The sequence below is a fragment of the Zalophus californianus genome, chromosome 12, assembly GCF_009762305.2.
Source record: "Zalophus californianus isolate mZalCal1 chromosome 12, mZalCal1.pri.v2, whole genome shotgun sequence".
Taxonomy (NCBI): domain Eukaryota; kingdom Metazoa; phylum Chordata; class Mammalia; order Carnivora; family Otariidae; genus Zalophus; species Zalophus californianus.
The window spans coordinates 13,337,020-13,359,162 of NC_045606.1; the positions used below are offsets into that span (position 1 = coordinate 13,337,020).

A 22,143-nucleotide genomic window follows, 5' to 3' on the forward strand; every position below is an offset into this window, starting at 1 on the left:
AGCTTTCTTGCAGTTCCTTGAACACACCGAGCATATTTCTGTTTTAAGGGTCTGTGGCAGAAACAGAGATGGACCACCCAGATTCCCCTTCAAAGAAAGGAATTTCTGCCCAAACTACAAGAAGCATGGTTAACTTACAACTCCAGTATTAGCTTCCTCAAGGCCCACCTCAGCTTTCCTCAGCTGAGAGCGCTCTGTTCTCAGGACAGTCCTTGGTCAAATGACCGAGCAAAGTTGGGCAGAAAGGCCTGGTCATTTCCTCCACCAAATGCAGAATGTTGTATCAGTTCTCCTTGGTGTACTGCTCTGGAACCATTGGGCTGGCAAAGAATTTGAGAGGTGCATGCAAGTCTGATGGCTCCTCTGCCCAATCCTATTTCCTTCCTTTCCCTTTCATAGGTGTTACTCCCCAGTAAATCCTTTGTCCTTCCAACTCTGTCTTAACATCTGCTTTCTGGAGAATCTGAGATGTGACAGGACTTTTGCACTTGCTATTCTCTAGACCCGAAACTCTTTTTCCTCCATACACTTGCATGTCTTGCTTACTTCACTCAAATTTCTGCCCAAACACCACACTCTCAGAGAAACCTTGCCTGATCATCCTATCTCAAACAGCACCCCTCTGGATCTCAGTATGTTTTAGTTTTCTTTATAACATCTACCCATTACTTCACATTACATTATACGTTTATTTATTTATTGTACTACTTACTGTCTTTTCCACTAGAACGTAATTTCAATGAAGGCAGAACTTGTCTATCTTGCATCTCCCTCCAGAACAGTGGCTGGCACACGGTAGGCACTAAGAATTAGTTGAAGGGTCACACTGGGAAGGGGTGAGGGACAGAGGCAGGAACTCATATACTTAATAATTCATATGATCATTGCAATGGACTGAATGTTTGTGTCCCCCCAAAACTCATAAATTGAAATCCTAATCCCTGAGGTTATAATATTAGGAAGTGGGACCTTTGGGAGGTAATTAGGTCTTGAGGGTGGAACCATCATGAAGGGAATTAGTACCCTTACATAATGAGCCCCAGAGAACTTCCTTGCCCCGTTTCTGCCATGTGAGGACACAGTAGGAAGTCAGCAGTCCTCAACCCAGAAAAGGACCTCACCAGAATCCAACCATGTTGGCACTGTGATATCACATTTCTAGCCGCCAGAACCATGAGAAACAAATTTCTGTTGTATATAAGTCTGTGATATTCTATTATAGCAGCCCAAACTTACTAAGATCATTAAAAGAGACGAGAATCTTCAAAGTCAGGTAGCTGATTTTTCTCTAACCTGGACAGAGCTTGAATAGGGTGGGAAAAGACACAGTAAGGGGAACCCGGGTGGCTCAGTCGGTTAAGCAACCAACTCTTGATTTCGGCTCAGCTCATGATCTCGGGGTGGTGATATCGAGCCCCAAGTCAGGCTCTGTGCTCAGCAGGAAGTATGCTTGAGATTCTCTCTCTCTCTCCCCCTCTGCCCTTCCCCTGCTCTCAGGTTCTCTCTCACTCTTTCTCAAATAAATAAGTAAATCTTAAAAAAAAAAAAAAAAAAGGAAGAAAGAAAGAAAAGACACAGTCAAACAAAGACAGTGAAAATGCTCTGCCAAAGAATTCAATGGGCATTTGGAGGTACAGGTTAAGCTTAGCAGCTGGAATGGAAAGGAAAATCAGACTGAGGAGAGGAAGCTGAGGGAAAATGGCAGGTGAAAAACTACCAGGGAAAAATTTCCATTAACAAGACAGCTAACAGAACTTTTCTTTAATATATTACAAATAGAATTAGATTTTAGGTTATATGTGGTACCTCTCCAAAATTACCAAATTAATTCAGTAAAGCCTGGTACAAACCCAAGTACCTTGTGTGAGTGGTTCTTGGGAAAATTTTTAAAAAGGGGGTGAGTTAGAGCTGGGGCAGAGTGAGTAGAACAGGTACATGAGGTAGGACGTGAGCGAAAGCTCCCATTAAACAACCTTTGTCCCTACTATGTGCTAATCATTCTATGAAGATACAGTGTGAGAGGCATCAATCTCTTCCTCCTCAAGTATCCCATGGTCTACTGGGGAAAACTGAAACATACAATGACTATAATGATTAAGAGCACTACCCCTAGGTTCAAATTGTTACTCTATTTACTAACTTGTGACCCCGTTCTACTTTGATTTCCCCATCTGTAAAACAGGGATAATACTGGGACCTATCTCATAAGGATATTAAAAAATTAAATGAAACATTGCCTTATAAGCATTTAGCCATGGTGCTTAATAAATGTCAGCTACTGTCAGTATCATTTCTATCTTCTCCCCAAACTTGCTCCTGTGTTCCTTAATTCAGTGAATGGCACTCCTACCCACTTGGTTACCCAAGTCAAAAACCCAAACAAAATCCTTGAACCCTCTCTCTTTTTGCACCCCTTAAATTTAATAAAGAACCATTTAGTGCATATTCTGTCTCAAAAATATCTCTTGACTGGCTTCTCTTCTCTCATCCCCACTGCCACCACTGTAGCTCAGGTCACCGTCAACTCTCTCCTGAGTTACTCTAACAACCTACCAATTCTTCTGGCAGGCTTCAATCTTGGCTCTCTTCAAAACAACCTCCATAGAGGTGCCTGGGTAGCTCAGTCGGTTAAGCATACAACTCTTGATCTCAGCTCAGGTCTTGATCTCAGGGTCATGAGTTCAAACTTGTTGGACTCCACACTGTTGGACTCCACACTGGGCGTGGAGCCTACATTTAAAAAAAAGAAAAAGAAAAAGAAAAGAAAAAGCACCCACCATAATGCTGCCAGAATTATTTTTCAAAATGTAAATCGGCCCAATCTTTTCAACCATATCTGTTTCTCATTCTTCTGTTCCCTATCTCAGTTAATGGCATCATCAACCACTCTAAGATAGAATTTAGAGATCTTCCCAGACATGTCTTCTTCACTCCCCACATTCAATCAGCCATCAATTTTCTGTTAAATCTATTCTATTCTTCCCCAGTTCCCTGGTACTGCCTCCACTCAGGCCTTCATCATTTCTTGTCCCACCTGCCTGCAAAAGCTTCTTAACCTATTTCTGCCTAACCTCTGTCCCCACCAATTCATTCTCAACACTGCTTCCAGAGTAATCTTCCAAAATGAAGAACCCATTATGCCACTTTCTTGTTCATTCACACATTTACTCATGATCCTTTCCCTCATGAAGCTTACAGTCTATTGTTCCTCCTAATATTGCAAACGAGGCTATTGTTCATAGTTTCACTCCTGTCCACCTTCTCAATTTCAATCTGCAAAAAAAGAAATGTCTTACTAGCCATACTTCTCTCAAATCTCTCGCATTTCTAGGACACTGGATGTGTTCTTTCCTCTGACTGTAATAATCCTCTGCCCTGTCTCACCTAGACAAGTCCTTCCATCCTTCATAAGTCAGCATCCTTAGAAGGCACTCCTGCTCACCACAGCATCCTGAGCAAGTCTCTGCCAATAGCATTCTTCTGAATTATGACTTACTAGTTAGTCTTGACCAGATAATAAACTCTTGAGAAAAGAGACTTTCATTCTGTATTTCCAATATCGAACACTAGCACCTGATATGTAGTAAGAACTCAATAAATCTTTGTGGAAGGAAAGAAAGGACAGAAAGGAGGAAAAAAATGTCCTCACATTTTGCCACAATGTATTAATAGGTTGCCATAATGGAACATCGTAAAAAGTATTATGTAGGCCCACTGCAGCAATTACAAGTAGGGCTTCTTGGTGCCCACGATGGATGCTGCAGGGTCGTATAACCTAATCTCAGAAGTGACATGTTATCACTTCTGCCATATGCTATTAGTCACACAGGCCAACTGGTGCACAGTTAGGGAGTGCTAACGCAAGGGTGTATGAGGAGGTAAGGATCATTGCAGCCATTCTAGACACTGGGTAATACACTTGAAGTGGTTTCGATTTGTATTTCCATGATGACAAGTGATGTTGAGCACATTTTCATATGCTTATTGGCCATTATCATGTCTTTTTTACTAAACATCTGCTTCAAACTTTTGCCCATTTTTAATTCAGTTCCCTTAATGACTGTACACAACATTGCTTCAAGCACCCTTAGCATCCTTGTCATTTAACACACTGCAAAATAAACATCAAGCTGATGGAGAGGGGCTGTCGGTTTTGTCCCCTATAAAATCAAGTTGGGGCGCGTGCGTGGCTCAGTCATTAAGCGTCTGCCTTTGGCTCAGGTCATGATCTCAGGGTCCTGGGATCGAGCCCCACATCGGGCTCCCTGCTCAGTGGGAAGCCTGCTTCTCCCTCTCCCACTCCCCCTGCTTGTGTTCCCTCTCTCGCTGTGTCTCTGTCAAATAAATGAATAAAATCTGAAAAAAAAAAATAAAGTTGCCTAACTTCAAATTCCTTGCTACCCAACAACCATCTCTTCCCAAAACAGCTACTGCAAATCCTCTCCACTTGATAAGCCTCCAAATGCCTTTCTTCTCTAGCTTTCATGTCAAATAACCTTACCGGGAAATTCTTCTTTGGGGAAGAATTTTATCAACCCAAGAGAAAATAACTAAAAATACTGATAGTAGTCATTCATACATTAAAGGTCCAGCCATATTATCCTATATTGAAATTTGTCAGTCAAGAAGCCTTATTTTAATGTGCTAGAGCTGCCATAACAAAATACCATACACCCGGGCGCCTGGGTGGCTCAGTTGGTTAAGCGACCGCCTTCGGCTCAGGTCATGATCCCGGAGTCCCGGGATCGAGTCCCACATCGGGCTCCCTGCTCAGCAGGGGGGTCTGCTTCTCCCTCTGACCCTCTTCCCTCTCGTGCTCTCTATCTCTCTCTCTCTCAAATAAATAAATAAAATCTTTAAAAAAAAAAAAAAGAAACCAAAATACCATACACTGAGGGCCTTAAACGATAGAAATTATTTTCTCACAGTTCTAGAGGCTAGAAGTCCAAGACCAAGGTGTCAGGAAGTTCAGTTTCTCCTGAAGCCTCTCTCCTTCATTTGCAGATGACCACCTTCTTGCCACCTCTTCCCATGGTCATCCCTCTGTGCACTACATCCCCAATATCTCTCCTAACCTCTTCCCATAAAGACACCAACCATGGGCGCCTGGGTGGCTCAGTCAGTTAAGCGTCTGCCTTAGCCTCAGGTCATGATCCCGGAGCAAGTCCTGCATCAGGCTCCTGGCTCAGTGGGGAGTCTGCTTCCCCTTCTGACCCTCCCCACTGCTGTGCTTTTTCTCTCTCTCTCATTCAGTCTCTCTCAAATAAATAAATAAAATCTTTAAAAAATATATAAAAAAAAAAAGACACCAATCAGCAAGGGCCCACCAGAAAGGCCTCATTTTAACTAAAATTATCTCTTTAAGGGACCTACCTCCAAAAATAGTCACATTCTGAGGATCAGGGGGTTAGGACTTCAACATATGCATTTGGGGGGACATAATTCAGCCCATAACAAAGCTCTACCCATGCATGCAGTTTCCAATCAGCTCTCTTACTATCCATCTCTTATCATGTAGAACAGCCAAAAATCAGCAAAATATAGGGAAAACTGGTATCAAGAAAGAAAGAGACAAAACAAACATGAAAAAGAAACTGAGGGCAAACAGATATAAAGCAGGTAAAAGAAACTACCATTACGATTCTATCAATATGACATTCTGGAAAAGACAAATGATAAAGATAGAAAACAGGTAAGAGTTGGGAGAAACTGGGGATGAAGAGAGGGAATGACTGCAAATTTTGAGGGGTAAGGGAAGTGTTCTATGCCTTAATTATGGTGATGGTTACATGACTCCATATGTTTGTCCAAATTCACAGAACTAAATACCAAAAAGAATTTTACTGTATGCAAATTTTACCTCCATAAAAAATTATCAATATTATCAGAAATATGAAGAACTTGCACCTATAAAACAGAAAAAGATACTTGTAAAAAAATATTTAGAGAATAAAAATATGATCTTGGAACTTGAAAAAAAGATACAAGAATGAAAACGTAAGAGAAAGGCAGAAAAATAAAAATAAGATGGGGCACCTGGGTGGCTCATTCAGTTAAGCAGCAGACTCTTGATTTAGGCTCAGGTCATGATCTCAGGGTCCTGGGACTGAGACCTGCTTCAGGCTCCACACTCAGCAGGGAGTCTGCTTGAGGATTCTCTCTCTCTCTCTCCCTCTGCCCCCTCCCTGCTCACTCTATCTCTCTCTCTCTCAAATACATAAATCTTAATAAAAAAGATAAAGATAAAAAAATCACCCAGACAGAACAAAAAGAAATAATAAAAGTGTAAAATGAAGAAGAGGGAGGAAAAATAAAGGATCAGCCTAGGAATTCTGATAATATAGGCTTCTCAAAGAGTGAACAGCAAAAACAGAAGAGAAAACATTAATAAACAAATAATTCAGAAAAAGTTCACAGAACTGAGTGAATTTCCAGATTGAAAGGGCCCTCTGCATGCCCTGCACAGATTTTAAAAAGGTACACACCATTTTGAAAAGATGTATGCACCCTTATATTTACTGCAGCGTTATTTACAATAGCCAAGATATGGAAGCAACCCAAGTGTCCACCAACAGATGAACAGATAAAGAAGACATGATACACAGACACACACACATACACACAATGGAATATTACTCAGCCTCAAAAAAAAAGATGCAGTCATGCCTTTTGCAACAACATGGATAAACCTACAGGGTATTATGCTAAGTGAAATAACTCAGAAAGACAAATAACATGTGAAATCTAAAAAACAAACAAAAAAATGAACAAACAAACCAAAAGCAGAATCAGACCTATAAAAACAAATGGATGGTTGCCAGAGGGGAGAGGGGTAGGAGGATAGGCAAAATGGGTAAAGGGGAGTTGGAAATACAGGCTTCCAGTTACGGAATGAATAATAAGTCATGGAAATAAAAGGCATGGCATAGGGAATATAGTCACCAATACTGTAATAGCATTGGGCGGTGACAGATGGTAGCTAAACCTGTGATGAGCATAGCATCAACGTACAGATTTGTCAAATCACTATATTGTATATCTGAAACTAATGTAACATTTTATGTCAACTATACTAAAATTTTAAAAATTAACTAATTTAATTAAATTAATAAAAATAAAGACACACACCAAGAATGAATAATTCATGGGAATGAAAGGTACAGCATAGGAAATACGGTACATGGTGTTCTAATAGCATTGTATGGTGATAGATAATAGCTACACTTATGGTGAATATAGCATAATATATAGAGTTGTCCCACCATGATATTATACACCTGAATCTAATGTAACATTAGTTCAATAAAAAAATAAAAAATAAAAAAATGACAAAGTGCTAGAAATTTAAAAAACTAAAAAACTATATTAAAAGACACACATATGGGGCGCCTGGGTGTCTCAGTCATTAAGTGTCTGCCTTCAGCTCAGGTCATGATCCCAGGGTCCTGGGATCGAGTCCCATAGCGGGCTCCCTGCTCGGCAGGAAGCCTGCTTCTCCCTCTTCCACTCCCCCTTTTCATGTTCCCTCTCTCGCTGGGTCTCTCTGTCAAATAAATAAAATCTAAAAAAATAAAAGACACACATAAAGTCCCATCAGTGTAAGAATTTGGAACATTAAGATTTTTTTTCTCTGCCAAAATCAGATCTAAAAACTTTCTAGGGAGAAGAAAGCATATGTAAGGGATTAGCTAGCAGAATGTCACTGAACTTCTCAACAGTACTGGAAAATAAAACTTAAAAATGGAACAAAAACCTTAAAATTTTGAGAGGAAAATTTATTTCTCTTTTATTTTTTTCCTTATTTATTTATTTATTTATTTATTATTTCTCTTTTAAATTCTAAACCCAATCAAGCTCTGAGTCTTGTGTGAGGGTAGAAAAAGAATATTTTCAATCATGCAAATTTTCAAAAACTTTACCTTCCCATTCTTTCTTGGGAAAATTATTTCTAGAGGATACGCTCCACCAAAAGCAGAACAAGAAATAAGAAGATATGGGGTCAGAAAATGGTGGATCTAAAGGAGGAGAAAGATGAAAGGAGTCCTCAGGATGACAGTAAAGAAAATAGTAACACAGTAGCTGAAATATTTACACTTATGGTACAGTTGGGAATGAATTAAGGAAAGATATTGCAAAAGCAAATAAAGAAGCCAGACAAATATTAACACAAGGGAAAACAAAAAGGTATATAAGAGCAGCAATGAAGTAAAAATATGAAGAATAATTGTATAATCATAACAATATAAATACTGAATATTTGTCTAGCAAAATTTATTATTTGGTAAGATGAAAAGTATATGTGTAATTGTTGGAAAGGTGGTGAAAGAAAGCTAGCCTTTATCACTACAGATAATGCCTAAAAACAAAATCAAGAAGTAGCATTATAATCATGTTAGTTAGAGATCTGGAGGTAAAAACTAAAAGAAACAGCTAAAAGAACTGAAATTCGTTGTCCCTAGGAAAAGGAAAGGGGCAGAGAGAGACATAAGAGGCTACTGTTTTTCATAATGAACCTTACAAATCTGAAGGATATATAAAACCTTGATTTTCAAAAATTAAAAAATAAATAAGTTATGTTAAATTCATGAGCAACAGGTGAAGTATCATTTTGCTGTGCTGCCCCCTGCAATGTTGTTTTTTTTAAAGATTTTATTTATCTCAAAGGCATGTATCATATGACCTCACTGATATGAGGAATTCTTAATCTCAGGAAAGAAACTGAGGGTTGCTGGAGTGGCGGAGGGTGGGAGGGATGGGGTGGCTGGGTGATAGACATTGGGGAGGGTATGTGCTATGGTGAGCGCTGTAAATTGTGCAAGACTGTTGAATCACAGATCTGTACCTCGGAAAAAAATAATACAATATATGTTAAAAAAAAAAAGAAGACGATAGAGGAGGGGAAGAATGAAGGGGGGGGACATCGGAGGGGGAGACGAACCATGAGAGACGATGGACTCTGAAAAACAAACTGAGGGTTCTAGAGGGGAGGGGGTGGGGGGATGGGTTAGCCTGCCTGGTGATGGGTATTAAAGAGGGCACGTTCTGCATGGAGCACTGGGTGTTATGCACAAACAATGAATCATGGAACACTACATCACAAAGTAATGATGGTGATCAACATAACAATAAAAAATTTAAAAAAAAAAGATTTTATTTATTTGTCAAAGAGAGAGAACACATGCATGAGCAGGGGGAGGGGCAGGCAGAGGGAGAAGCAGGCTCTTTGCTGAGCAGGGAGCCCGATGTGGGACTCAATCCCAGGACCCTGGGATCATGACCTGAGCCGAAGGCAGATGCTTAACGACTGAGCCACCCAGGCGCCCCTTCATTTGTATTTAGGATCTTAGAACTTAACAGGATCATGTGTAGATCACATTTCCTCTTTTTCTATATGGATAGTCAGTTTTCCCAATACTCTTTCTTAAATAATTTATCATTTTCCTACTGATTTGAGATTTTCTCTTCATCATATAACAATTTTTCATTTCTATGTATGGCTGTTTCTCTCTCCATTTGTTCATACGTTAATATGTTTTAAAAATTATACTTTTTTTAAACCTTATAGGCTAAATATTCTTCCCTCCACAAAAATTTTAATTCCTGGGATTGAGCCCCACATCGGGCTCCCTGCTCGGCAGGAAGCCTGCTTCTCCGTCTCCCATTCCCCCTGCTTGTGTTCCCTCTCTCACTGTCTCTCTCTGTCAAATAAATAAATAAAATCTTTAAATAAACAAATAAATACAAATGAAATTTAAAGTAAATGAAACCATTAAAACACTAGAAAAAGATGAAAGAAATATGTTGCAGTTTTGGTTGAGGAAAGCTCTTCTCTACCCAAAAAAAATTTGAAATTAAGTCATCAAAGTTGATAGCTCTGATACATAAAATTTTAAACTCAGTACAATGACAGATACCATGATTAAACTTAAAAGATTAATAACAGACTGGAAGGATGGAAACATTTGCAATAAAAATAAAAAACAAAAGGTTTCTACAACATATAAAATACTATTAGAAATCAGTAAGAAAGAGGGGCACCTGGGTGGCTCAGTCGGTTAAATGTCTGCCTTCGGCTCAGGTCATGATCCCAGGGACCTGGGATAGAGTCCCGCATCAGGCTCCTTGTTCAGCAGGGAGCCTACTTCTTCCTCTGCCTGCCCCACTCCCCCTGCTTGTGCGCTCGCTCTCCCGCTCTCCTTCTGACAAATAAATAAAATCTTGAAAAAAAAAAAATTGGGGCGCCTGGGTGGCTCAGTTGTTAAGCATCTGCCTTCAGCTCAGGTCATGATCCCAGGGTCCTGGGATCCAGCCCCGCGTCAGGGTTCCTGCTCCGCAGGAAGCCTGCTTCTCCCTCTCCCACTCCCGCTGCTTGTGTTCCCTCCTTTGCTGTGTCTCTCTCTGTCAAATAAATAAATAACATCTTAAAAAAAAATTTTTATATTAAAAAAAATCAGTAAGAAAGAAAAAAAGCTCAATGGAAAAACAGGAAACATATATATAACTCTCAATTCATAGACAAACAAAAATTTCCAATATGTATAGCAAAAAATGTTTATAGCAATTTCATCTACAAGCAGAAGATGAAAATTATTACAATAAGAATTTTTTTCTCACCAGATTGGCAAACATTTATAAATTACTACCCAATATTGGCAAGGGTGTGGTGAAATGGGCACTTTCATACACTGCAGACTGTAAATCACTAATGACTTTGTAGGGCAGCAATCTAACACTTCCCATAAAAATTTTAAATATTAATATCCTTTGACTCGGTTCTCCAGTTGGTGGAATATAATTCACAAAAAGATTCCACAAGTATGCCTAGACATAGGTAACAAAATGTTTATTGCAGAACTTTTTTGTTTTGATTTTCTGTTTTTCAATCAACATTGTTAAAAACAATTTATATATAATAAATTATACAATTAAGTTTTGCACCTGACTGGCTCAGTAGGTAGAGCATGTAACTCTTGCTCTCAGGGTCCTAAGTTCATGAGTTCAAGTCCCACGTCAGGAGTAGAGATCATTTAAAACAAAAAAAAAAATTTTTTTTAACAATTAATTCAGTTTTGACATATACATACACCAGTGAAGTCACCTCCACAATCAAGAAATAGAACTTTCCATCACCTGGAATCCTTTGCAAACTATCTTTCCCTCCACTCCCAGCCTTAGGCAACATTGCGTTTTTCAGAATTTTATGTAAATGAAATCATTTAGTAGGGACTCTTTTGTGTTTGGCTTCTTCCATAAAGCATAATAATTTTGAGATTCATTCATGTTGTTGCATTGTTTAAAAGATTTTATTTATTCATTTTAGAGAGAGAGACAGAGAGGACGAGCAGGAAGAGGGACAGAGGAAGGGGGGGAAGCAGACTCCCCGCTGAGTGGAGAGCCCGACCCGGGGCTGGATCCCAGGGTCCCGAGATCATGGGTGGAGAGCCCAACCCGGGGCTGGATCCCAGGGTCCCGAGATCATGATCTGTGCCGAAATCAAGAGATGGCTGCTTAACTAAGCCACCGAGGCGCCTTCGTTGTTGTATTTTTATAAGTGAGTAGTATTCTATTATTTGTTATCCATTCAGCTATTGATGGACATTGAGTTGTTTCCAATTTTAGTCTACAGTGAATCAAGCTGCTATGAACATTCACGTACAAGTCTTTGCGTGAACATGTTTTAATTTCTCTTGAGTAAATACCTAGTGGAATGGCTGAGTAATACGGTAAGTGTATCTTTAAATTTTAAGAAACTGCCAAACAGATCTCCCAAGTGCTTGTACAACAGTGTGTGAGAGTTCTAGATGCTCCACATCCTCACAACACTGGGAATTGCTATTTTTTTTAATGTTAGTTATTCTAATGGGTAGATAACGTTTCTTGTTGTGGTTTTAATTTGCATTTCCCTGATGAATAATGTTGAACATCTTTTCATGTAATAATCGGCCATTCATATATCTCCTTTTGTGAATTGCCCCTCTAAGTTTAATACTGAAGTAAATTATTCAAAACCATACAAAAATCCACCAATAGGTGAAAGGTTAAATAAGCACTGGCACATTCATACAACAGACTCTCAGGTAGATATTAAGAAAAATGAAACAGATGTATACATCCTGACATGAAAAGTTGACCAAGATATATTTCTAAGTTAAAAAAAAATCAAAATATAGAATAGGATGTATAATATGATCCTATTTTGTAAATATACATAATAACAATAAGAATGTATGTTGGTAGGGGCACCTGGGTGACTCAGTCAGTTAAGCGACCAACTCTTCATTTTGGCTCAGGTCATGATCTCAGAGTCATGAGACCAGACCACCCAGTGTGGAGCCTGCTTAAGATTCTCTCTCTCCCTCTCCCTTCCCCACACCCCCCTACCAGCACCACATACATGTGCACTGTCTCTCTCTCTCTCGCTCTCTCTCTCTCGCTCTCTCCCTAAACAAAAATAATAGTAATAATATATGTTGGTAGTTGTAGGAGCATTCATAAAATTCTATCAGTGGTTAAATCTTGGGGAATTTATGCAGAACTTTTACCAGCTAAGTTATATATTTCTGTAATTTTGCTTGTGATTATGTTTCTAATCAGCAAAAAAAAAAAAGCAAAAAGTAAAAACATAAAGAATCAACAAAATTAAAGAGAAAAATATTTTCAAGAATAAAAACATATAAAAAGACCTCAAATATAAGAAGATATTTTGACATTAGGAATGAATGTACAAGTAATTCTTGTTCCATAGTTCTCCAAAAGTACTGGTCATCTGTACTCAGATCTTTTTAGGGCCCCTGTTTTATTTCAAATGATGCATGAAATACATTTAGGGGTCTCTTCATCCCATAAATCTCATTTCATTACAAATCTATTAAGAGAAGTCTATACTTCTCTACCAATGCCATCTCACAGCCCTAATAAATTAGTAAAATTTTGGGGCGCCTGGGTGGCTCAGTCGGTTAGGCAACTGCCTTCAGCTCAGGCCATGATCCTGGAGTCCCGGGATCGAGTCCCGCATCGGGCTCCCTGCTCGGCGGGGAGTCTGCTTCTCCCTCTGACCCTCTTCCCTCTCGGGCTCCCTGTCTCTCATTCTCTCTCTCTCAAATAAATAAAAATCTTTAAAAAAAAAAAAAAAAATTAGTAAAATTTTGTTTACCGAAGCAAAAACTTTTAAACTGAATTCATTTCACGTCAGGCAATAGAATTTTACTTGTATGATCTGAGAAGACACTCAGAAAGAACTTCCAGAGCACAGTGAAATCAAAATCAATGAATGAGTTTTACACAGTGAAGAGCATGAACTCTGGAGACTGACTGGATTCGATTTCCTGCTCCAGGACTTACTCCCTATTGAACTTCAAGGTAACTTCACTTCTCTGAGCTTGTTTCCTCATTTGAACACCTAAATCATAGAGTTTGCAAGGATTAAATGAAATATTGTATGTAAAGTGTTCAGCACACTTTTTGGCATATAGTAATTGCCTGCTAAAAGTTTACTTTTGTCATTACTATCACTATCATATATGTATCATGTAGTCACACACATTACATAGTCACCCCCTATTAAAGTAAATGACTTATTCTAAATGTTAAAACGGAAAGAAAAATACATGATTATTTTAAGGAACAGAAATAAATAGGACTCTCAATACTCTATACTTAAGAAGGATATCTACACATCCATATTTTGCCAGTTTGTGAAAGACAAGATAAGTTGGATGGCAATAAAGGGTAATTATAGGAGGAAGAACAGTTGGAAAGGGCATCAGTTGTTAATTTGTTGTGATATATCAAGCAGCTTGTATATCGCTCTATCTTATTTAGCCTCTAGGATTAAAAGCTATTATAAGGATACGGCTGAGCAATCATGCAAAGAAGTATAATTATAATGAAGGCGCCATCAATTCTATGCTTGCCAGAGCTGCTTCTAAGACTCCCCTGGCATTTGGCCCTAAGGTTTTCAGGACACAAATAAACTTGAGCAACACCAGAGTAGACATAATTGACAGATGCCCACCTAAGTGGCTCATCTGTGCGACAGCAATCATGGCATCCCTCCCCACTGTACTAGCCAACATAAAAAAAAAAAAAAAAGCCAAGTCATAAAATAAACTGATCAAATAACAGATCAAATAGAACATGTAATATACACTAGAAGGATTTTTTAATTTGATATTTTACAGAGAACTTACCTACCAGAACTTAGGAGTGAGAAAGCAGAAGATGGACATTTTTTCAAAGCATGTTCTTAGTCTGCTGAAGCTTTATTTAGAACAGTTAGCAGGATGTTTTCTTTCTAGCATGTGTTAGAAGTCTTGAAAAAAAGCTCTGTTCCTAATAGTATAGTTTGACAGGTAATTATAAGAGTTCAGAGTACTTTAAAAATTAGTGTCCACTGGAATACATTCCAGGGAAAGTAGAATTTCGGAGCTGTAAAAAGCTGGTGTGGGAGTGATGCTCAAGTTACAAGGCAATCACACCATTTAGAGACAACCAGAGGATAGTTAGGTGGGTAATAACTTACAATAATTTATAATCCACCTCTGCTGACACCCTGTTTCTTAACAACTGTCCTTCACCTATAAGAACTTAGCTATTACTGTGGGATTTGCAATCAAACAGGTTTTGGAACTGTTGGGTGCCACTATTTTAACAAAAACTTGAGAAGTTTATAGGAAGAACAATGCAAAAAGATCAGACAGGGAGGGGGCTTCTGAGTCATGAATAAAGCACGCCACAACCAAAATACAAGTCAGTGTTAATCCAAAATCCCTCTGCTCTTCCAACTTCCCAGCTTTCTTTTGCAGTTAGCTTGGGGTGAAATGCCTGGGCTCTGGCCAATGAAATGGATAGGCACAAGTAACACAAGCCAATTCAGGCCTGATCCTTAAAAATATCCCATGAAATCCTCCAGGCTTCTCTTCTCCTACTACTGTGACCTTGGAGGCTGCAAGTTTCAAAGAGTGAAGCTAGATGTGCAAAAAAGATGTTTTTATTGTATTAAGCCACTAAGATTGCGGGCTAATTTGTTACTGCAGCACAACCAAGTCTATCATGACCACTAGAGATACCCAGCATTGAAGGAGAAAAATGGTAGCCTCTAATCAATATCACAGCATCAAAGCTAATAACTGATAAGTCCATTTCAGGAGTTTTACTGTCCCTTTAGCAGCAATCTTCAAACTGAGATATGTGAATACTTTCCTAAGAGGTACATGAATCATTTTAAGAAATCAATTTCCAGGTTTTCAACTTCCATACATATTCTTGCCTAAAACTGATCAGCCTATGACTAAGCCTTCTTTCATAACCCTTCTCCCCACTAAGCTAAAGAAAAGCATATTCGTCACCATCTCAGATCTTACTCTCACCTTAGTTCATATTATAAAATGTATTTAAGTGTTAAAAACTTTTTTTTTCCTAGGAGGTAGACCACAATACAGATTGGTACGCGGAAAGGTGGAACACTACCAATTTATAGACTTTATAAATCAATTTAGAGTTAGAGAATTTATAACCAAAAGTCAGCAAGCCAGAGGAAAAAAATTCAATGTTCAGGACTCATTAGTGGGCCATCCTGAAGTTAACTACTCAGATGTTCAGAAGTGGCTGAACCATGAACTGGTGGAGCAAATGACAGTGACTAACTACTGGAATATGAGTGCTCACAAACCCCAGAGGCTCCTTGAACTCAATGCTGGTGGTATGGCTGTCCTCTCCAAGAAGACTAACCAAAGGTAAGTTATTTGCACAAATAAGAAAAAGGCATCCCTTCTAGAGAACTGGCAAAACAGTGCTCACTCTAGGTTGTTGATGAAACGCTGTCATAAGTACTCGAGGGAAATTATAATTTAGTCACAGCAAAGAAGAAAATGTGTGTGCAGGGAGTGGGAGAGGATGCTGCAGTGTTAGACTGTGAACAGGATGAGCCCTCTTTTGACACACAAAAAAGATACTGAGTCCAATTCTACAGAACACTGCAAATATTTAACTAAGAGGAAAAGAAGGGAAGGGAAGGCATAGGAAGGGGCAGCCTGGAAGAAGTGTGTAGGGTGGATATGCATGTGAAAAAGAATATGTTTTACAATTTGATTTGCTTTTAACAGCTTCCAGTGGGTAATTCTGAAGAGCAGGAGAGATGTCTAGAGAGAATTTAGGATGCCTTCTGTGTGAGGGTCTACGGAACCCTCCCAGAAACTTCTCTTCAAGTAGTAAAGATAAATATTACTCTTCAAGGCTTTTAGAGTTTTGGGGGATGGAGAAAGGAAAACAAAGAGCATGTTTCCACGTACAGAGGCAGAACTTAATGTGGCCTAGCATATGTTCATGTTACAAACTCGTTAAGACTGTTAATACAGATTATCAAATTGTCCATGAGAAAGGCAGTATTTATACTGGCACCAGCAGTGTATGAAAATGGTATTTATTCTCCATCATCTTCCATAACCCTGGATATGATCTCTTGGTTTTGTGGGACTTTTTTTACTTGTTTGTTGCAAATTTGACAGTTAAAAATTTGCATGGCACTGTCATTTTAATTTGCATTTAATGACTTCGGAAATTAAATTCTGAAAGTTTTTCATATTTGTTCTTGTTTCATGTCTTCTCTTACAAATTATTCTTATAAATTCTCTTATAAATTATTTTGCCCCATATTGCTAACTCACATTTATCTTATTATTGATTTATATGGATTCTTTATGCAGTAATAGTATTAACCTTTTACCATTCATTTTTTGTGAAAGTAACTTTTCCCTATCTCTTGTTTGCTTTTTTAGTTATATTGGAATTTCGCTTTTAAAAAAATCATTTTACTGGGGCGCCAGGGTGGCTCAGTCATTAAGCGTCTGCCTTCGGCTCAGGTCATGATCCCAGGGTCCTGGGATCCAGCCCCGCATCAGGCTCCCTGCTCGGCAGGAAGCCTGCTTCTCGTGTTCCCTCTCTCACTGTCTCTCTGTCAAATAAATAAATAAAATCTTTAAAAAAAATAATTTTACTTTCCACCTCTGGTATTATTTCAAGATTCCTCAAGACTACCCATATTTCCAGTGATTTGCTGAAAGGATTCACAGGACTCAGCATATAGTTGTATTCGTGACTAAGGTTTATTACAGCAAAATGATATATGACAGGGTCAGCAAGGGAAAAAGACAGGCACAGTCTGGAAAAATCCATGCACAGGCTTCTTATGTTCTCTTCCTTCTGTGAGGAGCCACACCAAGCAGCTTCTTTCTCCAGAAACAAACAAACAAAAAATAGGGCAGCATGTCCAATGCTTCTACTCAGGGAAGCCTATTACAAACTCAGAATCTAAGGTTTTTACTGAGGGCTATTCACAATGACATGCTCTGTTTCCCATGTACCAAAATTCCAGACCAGAGGAAAAGCAGGTTCACCATAAATCACAAGGATTGTACAAACCACCTAGGCACCCTTATTAATTAGGAAGCAGTTCAAGTGCCAAGTTCCCAGATGTCATCCAAGGGCTAACCTTCTAAGATGGTCCTTTTAAATACAGCAGCCTGAGGTGGCTCAGTCGGTTAAGTGTCCAACTCTTGATTTCAGCTCAGGCCATGATCTCAGGGTCCTGAGATTGAGCCCCACGTTGAGCTCACATTGGGTGTGGAGCCTGCTTGAGATTCTCTCTCTCCCTTTGCCCCTCCCACTCTCTCTCTCAAAAAACCCTATGTATTTACATAGGGCGCCTGGGTGGCTCAGTTGGTTAAGCGACAGCCTTCGGCTCAGGTCATGATCCTGGAGTCCCGGGATCGAGTCCCACATCGGGCTCCCTGCTCAGCAGGGAGTCTGCTTCTCCCTCTGACCCTCTTCCCTCTCGTGCTCTCTATCTCTCATTCTTCTCTTTCTCTCAAATAAATAAATAAGATCTTTTAAAAAAATAAATAAATACATAAATACAAAAAATTTTAAAAATTAATAAAAAGGACAGCAGCCTGAGGCCTGCTATGTTAACTCTTTTCTGCACAGGTACCAAGTTCTCCCAACCCTAGATTATATAAATGCTTATGTATAGGTGGGTTTCCCACTTAAAAAGCTTTTATTTTCCTATTTAAAGAGTTAAGCTATCTAAGGCTTATTTTTTTCTATTTCAATATTAATAGTTGCTTCTTGGATAAGCAATTAATATTTTTTCTTGCTTTCTGTTTTTTTTAAACACTTCAGGTTACCTACAAAATATATGTATTTTTTTAATAATTGGAAAAATACAAAAATACAACTTCCAGTGAAATTAAAATTTTATTTTCTGATTTCAAAATAAAAATTTGTGTCTTGAAGACAATAGTTATACTCTCTTAGGTTTTCCTTCATATTGAAGTACTCTGTCAGCGATTTTATTCTCAATGAAAATTTTTGTGAGTTAATGCTTTAACACCTGTGTTACACCTGAGTAAAGAGTATTAGTCTACAGGGGAACCTGGGTGGCTCACTCGGTTAAGTGCCTTCATCTAGGGTCATGATCCCCGGTCCTGGGATCGAGCCCCCACACGGGGAGCCTGCTTCTCCCTCTCCTGCTTCCCCTACTTGCGCTCACTCTCTCTCTCAAATAAATAAATAAAATCTTTAAAAATATATATTAAAAAAAGAATATTAGTCTACAGGAAGTCATTATGTAACAATTCACCTGTGCTTGACTACTACAGAAAATGCATACATGCTTAGAGTTGAAAAGAAGATGATTAACAGTGAAGTTTGGCTCTCAAGAGAATCCTGAGAACAAGTTGCTTCTAATACTTGCTTTATCAATGAAAATATTATGTAGGTGATAGTTAAGTGATCCACTTGTTCAGTATAGGCCTAATCCTGTCAATGACTGAACTAATCACATCCTAGAGAAGCACTGACTTTTTTACTACTGGAAGTCTTTAACATGAAACAGCTAATAACAGGACCTCTATAAGGAAAACAGATAATCTGAAAGTTGCAGGAAATATTAAGGTAAAGCTTATACTCTAAATATACATACAAACATCTCTATACATAAAAATTATTAAATATACTCTCCTGTAATATGAAGTGTTTTACATCAAAAACATATGTTTTTAATATTTACATTTATGCATTTTTAGCCTGAGAGTAAACACAAGGTTCTGGAGCAGAGGTCAGAGTTATTATTACTTATACCACGAAATGTATCACTTTTCCCACACCTAATACGCCACAGGCATCATAACAAGAGCCAGTTGGTTAGGCCGGTCCATACAGGCGTTGAACCACAGGAAAGGTCCCCAAAAGTATGAATGTGGGAATATGTATATTATAGTTGCCCAACTGCTACCTTTCCCTGAGAAAGGCAGGAAAAAAGCTAATCTTCCTAATGTAAGTAAATTCTCCTTAGAAAAGGGAAGGTCTTAGAGTTCTTACCCTTTGGAATGTAAATAAACGTCTCCCAAGGGAAGATTAACTTCACAAAGTTTACAATCTCAATCTTGAATGTCTCCCAGGCTCTGAGTTTTATAACCTTTGGAAAAAAGAACAAACTTCCTGGGCATTCTCTAACAATCTAATCTCTTAACAATCTTTTATTTTCCAAATCTTGCCCTTTAACCCAGGTTCTAGTTTTCTTGGCTTTCAAAGCTGTGACCATGCAGAAACATGAAAATATACACTTCTTGAAACTATACAGTAAAACAAACCAAAACATTTATATTCACAGCTCTTGTTAATATCGGACACCTCCTAAAATATTGGCTTTCACACCCTTTCTGGAGAGCCCTGGGAATTCCTCAGAGGTGTCCCAGAAGCCTCTTTTCAGAGGGCCATTTAGAGGTGCAGAGTGAGCAGGGCTCTGAAACCCCAATTCCTGCTTCAAATACAGCCTATCCGCTCTCAAAATTTGGGCTTCCAATTATGCTTTTTGAAGATGAGGCTCTACCAAAAAAACAAAAACAAAAAAAAAAAATTGAAATCCATTGGGGGGAAAAAAAAAACAAAAAATCTTAGGCAACCTAAATAAAATAAAAACCTGTCTTATAGAAACAGACATGGTTCCATTTACATTTACACTTAAATTTCCTTGGCTTGGTGCTCTTACTTGCATTGATGTGAAACCTATAAAACACATACCACCACAAAGTTAACTGATTATTACTGGGGCTCCCCATATAGTTCACAGGTACTCAGAAAGTTCTTGATGTTCTGTCTGTTGATGTCCTATGTATACAATGCCATTTGAAAAAAGGAACTGAACACTTCCATGAAAGCACTGCCCTATCCAGTATCCTGTTTTCTACTGCTGATCCTCCCTAAACAGTGCTGTAATTCTCTTTTGGGGGGAACCCAAACCTCTGTTGCTCACAAAAGTAAGAAGTGACCTTTTCTCTCCACAGGACTGAGACTTCAGGCAGCAGTCACCATACTCTCATATCCACCATCCCAGTTCCTCTCTTTTCTACTTCCATGTAACCCAACATAAAACTTCATCCCCCTCCCCCTCACCTCTCTTCCCCTGAACTCACTACCATACAAATAAACTCAATACAAATAGATGCCTCAGACCCACCAGTTCAGGCACCCAGATTGCAATTCCCATGCTAACAAATGGGAAGATTCTAGCAACATTTATAAAAAATCAATATTAAGGTTATATGTGACAATCTCTAAATCTAAAATAATATGCTATACAGCACTTTCAAAATTTTACAATGTTTATTTATCTATTGCATTTTTCAAAGGGCAGACTGAGTGGATCAGTCGGCTAAGCGTCTGCCTTTGGATCAGGTCATGCATGATCCCAGGGTCCTGGGATGGAGTCCACGTCAGGCTCCCTGATCAGTGGGGAGTCTGCTTCTCCCTCTGCCCCTCCTCCCCACTCATGCCCTCTCTTTCTCTCAAATAAATAAATAAAAATCTTAAAAAAAAAAAAAAAAAAGGACAGACTGATTGCCAATTTATTCATCTTTACTTAGGGGAAAAAAAATCTCCTGGGATTCAAGAAGCCTGAGTTCTGATTGCACCTCTGCTTGTTATGTGAACTCAAGCAAGTCACTTAACTTCTCTTGGCCTATTTCTCATCTCTAAAAAGGCAAATGGCCTATTCTCAGAAGGGATCCAAGTGGAATTTGGAGTTTTCATATAATGATTAAGGATTAACTCTCCCTCAACCCTCATACATACCTGCAAACCTAATGAAGGGCACACTGTCATGTATAATCTGTCAAAATTTTGCACCTTATTTCTTCCCTTCCCCCATTTTTTTTAAAGATTTTATTTATTTATTTGAGAGAGAGAGACACAGCTTGGAGAGGGAACACAAGCAGGGGGAGTGGGAGAGGGAGAAGCAGGCTCAATTGAGCGGGGCTCAATCCCAGGACCCTGGGATCATGACCTGAGCTGAAGGCACACGCTTAACGACTGAGCCACCCAGGCGCCCCCCCTTCCCCCATTTCTAATGCAAGTTCGTATGTGTAGACATATGAACAAGACATCACTATAAGGAAGAACATTCTAGAAGGGTAAGCCAAGTAAAAAGACAATACTGTATTTTAATCAATTCTGCAATCATTTGCCAGTTATAAAAAAAAAAATCAACAAAGGTAATTTTGGTCCCCACCACCCTCATTTTTCTGCTCCCTTTACCCAAAAAAGTAGATTGGTTGACGGTAGAAAAGGTAAGACAAGCGAGAATCGCTGAACGATAATGATGTGACCGACCCAACCGTTCATTCGATAAATTTGAGTGCCCAATTATCAGGCATTAAGCTAAGCACCAAAGACAACGGCCAAAAGCTAAATTTTGGGCCAAGACAGAAATACACACTAAAGTGGATAATCTGGGGTCCTCACCCCTTAACTGCATCACTAAGCCTTGATGGCATTATCCCGACTTGATCGATTCTACGGCTGTGTCTAAAGGAGAAATGAGATGAACAGAATTCCCTCAGAATAAATAACAGAAAGCCCTTTGTGTCTCCACTCCTCAAGGAGGATGCAAGCTGAGAAGACATCACACTTCCGCTAGCCCTGTCACCCCGCAGGTCATACACACCTGCCAGGTGTATAGGCTGACAAGCACAGGTCAGGGCCACCCGCCGGACTGTGATTTCAGGAGTCCTAAAGTTCTTTAAGATTCTGTTTCCCACGAGCTGATTTGACGAGTCAGAGTGGACTACCATTCCCACACTCTGAGGG

At 39.0% G+C, this 22,143-nt stretch overlaps 1 protein-coding gene across 4 annotated transcripts in view; it reads right to left on the minus strand.

Annotated features, from left to right (window-relative positions):
• Positions 1–22,143, minus strand: part of SUGCT (succinyl-CoA:glutarate-CoA transferase) — an 806,341-nt gene that overhangs the window by 783,387 nt on the left and 811 nt on the right. The gene's annotated exons all lie outside the window — the stretch shown is intronic.